The sequence below is a fragment of the Anguilla anguilla genome, chromosome 13 (assembly GCF_013347855.1).
Source record: "Anguilla anguilla isolate fAngAng1 chromosome 13, fAngAng1.pri, whole genome shotgun sequence".
In the NCBI taxonomy this organism is placed as follows: Eukaryota; Metazoa; Chordata; class Actinopteri; order Anguilliformes; family Anguillidae; genus Anguilla; species Anguilla anguilla.
The window spans coordinates 1,815,253-1,823,679 of record NC_049213.1 but is presented as its reverse complement, the minus strand read 5'-3'; the positions used below and the strand labels follow the sequence as shown (position 1 = coordinate 1,823,679).

The 8,427-nt window shown below is 43.9% G+C and overlaps 1 long non-coding RNA gene across 1 annotated transcript; it reads left to right on the top strand.

Annotated features, from left to right (window-relative positions):
- The first annotated feature begins 887 nt into the window (after window positions 1–887).
- LOC118211286 lies at window positions 888–8,276 on the top strand. The gene is made up of 4 exons (XR_004761986.1): window positions 888–1,149; window positions 3,479–3,594; window positions 5,176–5,333; window positions 7,491–8,276. It is a non-coding gene; the product is annotated as an uncharacterized LOC118211286 (long non-coding RNA).
- Window positions 8,277–8,427: the final 151 nt, after the last annotated feature.

Below are 8,427 nucleotides of genomic sequence, written 5' to 3'. Positions count from 1 at the left end.
GCTTTATGCGTATTTGCTAGCTGGTTGGCTTGGAACATAGGTAATAATCGTAAAGCACATCGCGTCATTGCTAGCAACATTCATGTCCTATTTACATTACATACAGCACACATTCCCCCGCGAATGCGGGTATAGATAATGGATGGATGGATGGACAACACACAGTACATTGCAGGACTGGACATTAACGGTATAATTAAATTAACGGTAAAATGTAATGTAGTGGTATTCTTGGGCTACCAATCAATTGCAAATGAGCAATATTGGCTACATTTATTTGCTATTTAGTTGCTGGTGCGGGCCAACGTGATTAGTTCCCATTACTTTTTAATATGGTCATTATTAACTAATGTTAGCTACATTGGTTCCTAACGGTAGCAGCCACTCACTAAGAGGAATGGTGGACACGAAATGTTAGAACTAAGCTGAAATGTAATAACATAAATCTAAACGTAGGCGTAGATTTAGAGAACAGTTGATAGAAATTAGCTTGTGTAGGTGATAATTATAACAGCATGAACTAAATTTGAAGGTACATTTTGAAATATCAGTCTGTTCCATAATTAGCACAATTTCTTAGGAATGTAAGCATTTAAGGTCCTTATTATTATTATTAGTAGTAGTAGTATTATTATGAATAGTAGTAGCAATCTAGTAGCAATACTATGCATGCAAAACCAGTGCATAACAGCATGAAATTTGATTTAACAGCCTTTATTGAACTGATAATAACCTTGCTATTATCAGTTCAATAAAGGCTGTTAAATCGAATGTGCTGTTATGCACTGATTTTGTACGCATAGTTGGTGGGGGCTTAACAATGTTCCGGCAGGAGCGGCACTGTTCCCTTTCTTAAATTACCGCATTATTCATTCTTGCACGGCCATTTCCCTCTCACACAAAAACAGCTACTTTTCGTTTAGTCTACGGGGCAGTTTATTTAGTCGTATGAGCTGGTTACACAAAAGCAGAGACGGTTTGTGGTACAAAGTACAGTAGTAACGTAGCCCACACGAGTTTGGTGCCTCCGTCCGGAGGAATTTGGCGTTTGGGACCATTTCCCGACAGCCTCTGCGCTGTTGTCCTTCGGAGAAGGCACTGCTGTAGCCAGAGCCATTATGGCTCTGGCCGTAGCTGGTTGATACTCTGGTAAGTGAAACAAAATTCACAGCGATCCTTCAAAGCAGTGTTTAAGAATACCGTTTAAGGCATTTTGTGCTATTGTACTGAATGTGTGCACCGTTATTTGCGTTTGCACGCATAGATTAAACTGTACTACTATGGCCTGAAAGTGAGTAGAGTACGTTCAACTTTAATCAGCCAGCACAAAAGCCTGTCATTACAACTGTCATTTTAGGCTTGATCCATGTTGAGTCAGTAGTGTTGACTCAGTGTTGGCCTGACACGCTGGCTTTACGTGGGCGGTTTTGCTAGTTGGATAGCTCGCTAGTACTGAATGTTCAGCTGCCAGTACAAAAATGTAGAGGTGTGTCAAAAATACTGTAAACGAGTTCGCCAATTGACTGTTGCCAAGTGTAACATTAGCTAATTAATGTCATCTGGTTGTCTCGCTTTTCGGCCGTGAACTAGTAAGTGTACCGTTGGCTATAGCTAAATTAGTAATGCAATGCATGTATTCAGCATACTAGATGATTTTGATTCTTGGGCTACCAATCAATTGCAAATGAGCAATATTAAGTTGCTTGCACCGTTATTTGCGTTTGCACGCATTGATTAAACTGTACTACTATGGCCTGAAAGTGAGTAGAGTACGTTCAACTTTAATCAGCCAGCACAAAAGCCTGTCATTACAACTGTCATTTTAGGCTTGATCCATGTTGAGTCAGTAGTGTTGACTCAGTGTTGGCCTGACACGCTGGCTTTACGTGGGCGTTTTTGCTAGTTGGATAGCTCGCTAGTACTGAATGTTCAGCTGCCAGTACAAAAATGTAGAGGTGTGTCAAAAATACTGTAAACGAGTTCGCCAATTGACTGTTGCCAAGTGTAACATTAGCGAATTAATGTCATCTGGTTGTCTCGCTTTTCGGCCGTGAGCTAGTAAGTGCACCGTTGGCTATAGCTAAATTAGTAATGCAATGCATGTATTCAGCATACTAGGTGATTTTGATTGGATCTAAGCTCCTTTACTGTTTAAAAGGATTGATGTATTTGGTCTGTCGTATGAATTTCCCGAACACGTCTCCTGTCTGTTCTGGCCTCACGATGGTGGAATGACCTCCCCGTGGAGGTCAGAACAGCTGAGACACTGACCCACTTCAAGCGACGACTGAAGACTCACCTCTTCAGGCTGCACCTCTCCCCATCCCTCCCTAGCTCCCTGTAATCTCTTAATTGACTGTAAGCTTAGGGTTGTAACTTGGTAGCTGTTTCGTAGGTGACATAGTTAATGCACTTGTCTTAACTACTGCTTGTATTTTTGCATAGACTGCGTTGTTGCTGTTCTCGTTTGTGTTAGTGTTAATCAGTTTAACCTTCAGAGTCCAAGTTGAACTATGCGGTTGTTCCCTGCACTTGGAACGGTACTTCTCTCTAGGGTTTTCGACATACTTGTTCCTGGTAATGTAATGCAATGTATGACAAGGACGCTCACTAGTTAAAAGTTCCACAAATGCATGTTGTAGGATATCTGTTTCTTCTTAAAGTGTTGACAGCAACAATGGATTAAATACTTACAAATAGCAGAATATTCAGCTGCAGTTGCCGAAGCAAAGTTGCCAACTGTCTTTTTTTTGCATAATGTTAAAGTCTGTAATGGAGTCACTCGAAGTTGCACCGTTTTAACGGAAGGTTAATATGGTTTTCAAATTCGCATCAAATTCAAAACATTGGTTCTAGCATACCAGGCAGTCAAGGGATCAGCCCCAGCATACCTTCACAAGATATTCAAACCCTACATGCCAGCCAGATCCCTCCGTTCTGCTACCTCAGGACGCCTAGCACCTCCCCCTCTTCGCACCTGCACTTCCAGAACACGTCTCCTCTCTGTTCTGGCCCCACGATGGTGGAATGACCTCCCTGTGGAGGTCAGAACAGCTGAGACTGTGACCCATTTCAAACGACGACTGAAGACCCACCTCTTCAGGCTGCACCTCTCCCCATCCCTTCCCCCCCTGTAAATGACTAAACTTAGGGTTGTAACTAGGCAGCTGTTTAATAGGTGACTTAGTTGATGCGCCAGTCTTAACGACTACTTGTATTTTTATTTATTTTTATTTTTCCATAGATTGCGTTGTTGCCGTTCTCGTTGTTAGTGTTAATCAGTTTAACCACCAGGGTCCAGGTTGAACTATGCGGTTGTTCCCTGTACTTGGACCGGTACTTCTCTCTAGGGGTTTCGTCATACTTGTTCCTGGTTATGGTTATACACTTTGTTGTACGTCGCTCTGGATAAGAGTCTGCCAAATGCCTGTAATGTAATGTAATGTAATGTTTTAAATGGCACAACTTGATTTTGTAGTTTCCTGACTCCAGGGCATCATGGCGGCCCTCAGACCTCTAATTAAGCCGAAGATCGTAAAGAAAAGGACGAAGAAGTTCATCCGACATCAGTCAGATCGTTATGTCAAAATAAAGGTAAATTCCCTGGATGTCTTTCCTGCTCCCATTGATATTGGAAGGTAAATCATAGATTAAACGTTAAAGCAGTGTCCTTACTGGGTGGTTCTGTATGTTCCCTCTCAGTACATTGCCCCACCACCTCTGACTGTTTCTTCTGTGCACTGAGCTGTACTGAAAATTCATCTCATTCAGTCCCCTCCAAAAGTATTGGAACAGCAAGGTCAATTCCTTTGTTTTTGCTATACACTGAAGACAATTGAGTTTGAGGTCAAAAGATGTACATGAGATGACAGATCCGAATTTCAGCTTTTATTTCCTGATATTTTTATCTAGATTTGTTAAACAACTTCGAACATATCACCTTTTGTATCAGACAACCCAATCTTTAGGTGAGCAAAAGTATTGGAACAGAGAGTATTTAAGTAAATGAAAGCAAATAACACTTAATATTTGGTAAATGGACTGCATTTATATAGCGCTTTTATCCAAAGCCCTTTACAATTGATGCCTCTCATTCACCAGAGCAGTTAGGGGTTAGGTGTCTTGCTGAAGGACACTTTGACATGCCCAGGGCGGGGTTTGAACCGGCAACCCTCCGACTGCCAGACAATCGGTCTTACCTCCTGAGCTATGTCGCTATTTGGTAGCATATCTCTTGCTTGCAATAACTGCATCAAGCCTGCGACCCATTGACATCACCAAACTGTTGCATTCTTCTTTTGTGATGCTTTTCCAGGCTTTTACTGCAGCCTCTTTCAGTTGTTCTTTGTTTCGGGGGGTTTTTCCGTTCAATCTCCTCTTCAGGAGGTGAAATGCATGCTCAATTGGGTTAAGGTCTGGTGATTGATGTTGATTGATGTTCTAAATAGTTTAACACATCTAGGTGTAAATACCAGGAAATAAAAGCTGAAATTCTGAACTCTTGTCTCATGTTCATCTTCTTATTTCAACCCCAAATGTATTCAGTGTATTGCAAAAACAAAGGAATTGGCCTTGCTGTTCCAATACTTTTGGAGGGGACTGTATGTCCAGTAGAAAAACTGGTGAAAACCAAGAGGTATTGACCACAGAGTTTGCAGAAGGTTCAAAGGGCAGATTCTCATGCCCAATATTGGTTACGGTAGCAGGGATGGGGTGTGGGGGGGAGATGCTTATGCCATCCATCACATAAGCACCTCACCCCCACACCCCACCCCTACTCCACACACTGCCCCCTCCCCTCCCCACATGACATGCTGGATCCCCCCCTCTCACATACACACACGGGAACATCCCCACATTACACACACACCTCATGTGGACTACACCTCTCTGCTCCTGCAATGGACATTTCATGACTACCCTGCACCGACACTTTATACCGGACCATCATCACCACTGTGCCTCCTGTTTATACTATGTATAATTACCACTGACGTCACTGGTTAGGACTTATTTATATTACTTATATTCTTATAGTTTTTATAATTACATTTGTACTGCATTATTTATATTTATATTTTCATAATATTCGATAATCATATTGCTTATCCACTGTTTTTATTCTGCTTTTATGATGTTTCGTGACTATGTTGTATTTTTTTTTTTTTGTGTTAGCACCTTGGTCCATGAGGAACGATATTTTGTTCCCGTATACTGTGTATAAACAAACTTGAAACTTGAAAGCAAGAAGACGAAGACATGCTTTCTTCTGGTTTCAGAAAGTTTCTTGTGCACAACATCAAAGAGCTGGAGGTTCTTATGATGAGCAACAGGTAAGAGATCAACTTGTGCTGGTTTTGAATGGTGCAGTGTTCTTGTCATTACACTATATCTACAGGTTTTGGAATGTTTGCTTGTAGTGAATGGTCTAATCTGTATGTTTGAGGAGGACAGTTTTTAGCTCTGAGTGACCCTACTGTATTTGGTAAGGGTGACTTGATGACATCAGTAACCAATGCCACATAAAATGTGGTTAGCGAAGAAGGGGGCTCAGTTCCATTTCAAAATGGGCAATTCTAGAAAAACTGAAATTCAGTTCAAATTCAGATCGGTGGAAATAATTTTCGAATAATTTCTTGCATTGGAAAATCCTGATGGAAGATGGGGATTTTTCATGAATTGAGTTCCAGTTTATTTGACTGAATGCGAGTGGAGTTGACAGTGTCAGTGTTAGTTAGTTTGCTGAGAGGTGTCGACTGGTCCTTTTGCGCACTTGCCTTCCTCCTCGATGGTCCCTGCGGGGTCAGCCATACCCTGGCCAGGCTCAGGCGGAGGAGGTAAGAGCACTGCAGTGGAAGTACCCATTCCACCCCTGGCTCGACCCATAGCCTTGCGGTGGAAGATAACCTGCAACACTCGCAGCTCCCTGCCCATGGAATCAGTGTGGGTTGCTAGTCCTAGCGACGGGAGGGTTAGTTGCCGTGGAGCTGAAAGTGGGCGGGGCTAACTTACTCACCGATATTAACAGTGCGCTTTGCTGTGGGAAAACAACGGCTTTTGATTTGTGCTGCCGGGTTGGCTCCTTGTTGCTCTAATCATGGACTTCATTAAAACCTCACACTTGGCCAACGTATGACATTCTACATACAGTTTAAATTGTGTTTTGGAAATATGTCGGTGCATAATTTCATAATGCATTCATGTTCTCAGTGTGTGTTCTGCTACCAATAATAATGTAGAAAATAAATTTAATAAAAAGTCTTAAAACTGAGAATGCGTGGGGAAAGGCAGAAAATGTTTTGTTTTGTGCGTGTGCTGCAGTTCCTGGCAGCATGATCTGCAGTGGTGAAGCGTGGCTCTTTGTTTAATGACTGAAAGGCAGGCTGAAAATGTGACATTTCCCACATTCACATGTGCACCGCACACACGCGCACTGCGTACCGCACACACACACACACGCACCACGTACCGCACACACACACACACGCACCACGTACCGCACACACACTCACACCACACACCGCACACACACACACACACACACCGCGCACACACACTCACCGCGCACACACACACCGCACACACACACCCCGCACACACCACGGGCACACACACACACACCGCGCACACACACACGCACCGCACACACACACCGCGCACACACACACCACACACACACACCGCGCACACACACACCACACACACACACACACACACACACCGCGCACACACACACCACACACACACACACACACCACACACACACACCGCGCACACACACACCACACACACCACACACACACACACACACCACACACACACACACACACCGCGCACACACACACACACACACCACGCACACGCACACCGCGTACTGCACACACACACCGCGCACACGCACACACACACCACACACACACACACACACCGCGCACACACACACCACACACACACACACACACCGTGCAAACACACACCACACACACACACACACACCGCGCACACACACACCACACACACACACACACACCGCGCACACACACACCACACACACACACACACACCGCGCACACACACACCACACACACACACCGCGCACACACACACCACACACACACACACACACCGCGCACACACGCACCACACACACACACACACACCGCGCACACACACACACACACACCACGCACACGCACACCGCGTACTGCACACACACACCGCGCACACGCACACACACAACGCACACACACACCACACACACACACACACACCGCGCACACACACACCACACACACACACGCGCACACACACACCACACACACACACACACACCGCGCACACACACACCACACACACACACACACACCGCGCACACACACACCACACACACACACACACCGCCAGGAGCAGGGTGCCTGGGCAGCGTGATGGTCAGTCCTCGCTCAGGCTGCTGGTATGGGCTAACGTGTCGGTTTCCCCTCTGTCTGTAGGAGGCACTGCGCAGAAATTGCTCACAATGTTTCTTCTAAGAACAGGAAGCAGATTGTGGGGAGGGCGGCACAGCTGGCCATCAAAATCACCAACCCCAATGCCAGACTGCGCAGTGAAGACAGCGAGTGATCTTTCCCTCCTCTGTACAGTGTAATTATTTTTTTATACATTTTTAAAAATGTAAAAACAAACCTGTTTTTTTTTTTGTTTTGTTTTTTGAACAAGCTGATGGGAATATTATTATTATTATCGTCCTTAATGTTGTAGCTTGTACTGCCCCCTAGTTTAACTTAGCATGGGTTAGGTCAGAATAATGTTCCCTGTGTGAACTGGACTTTGTGTTCTTGGCTATAAAAAAAACTCTACAAAATGAGTATTGTACCTTATCAAACCTGTGTTTTGTAGTTGTTCCAATGTGACCTTGATATGCACTTTTATACGTCGCTTTGGATAAAATTGTCTGCTAAATAAATGTAACGTAATGGAATATGTGATAGCTGGCCAAGGAAACAGAAGCTACTTGGCTACAAAAACAACTAAAGCTGGATAAAGCTGTTACTTTGGCTGAATTCTAAGACTTGATTAAAAACAATAGCTGAGGGGTATGCATGTGTTTTGGTGCCGCTGAGTTTTATCCCTCAGTTTTGTATTGTTTGAATGGTCTTGTATTGTCTTTCTTATTGTATTGCTCGCTGATGCTTGGCCAGTACACCTTTGTAAAAGAGACTTTGCTCTGCTGGCAAACAAACAATAAACGAAATGATTTTTCATGCAGGAAAAATCAAGATTATACAGTGTGTTCTGTAGAACGATGTAACCACATAACACCGTATTAATATGAACTGTATTAGTACTCAACAGACGGTGTGCACATGATCTGTTGCAATGCCACACCACAACTCAAACTGACAAACTGGGGAATCTATATGCACAGGA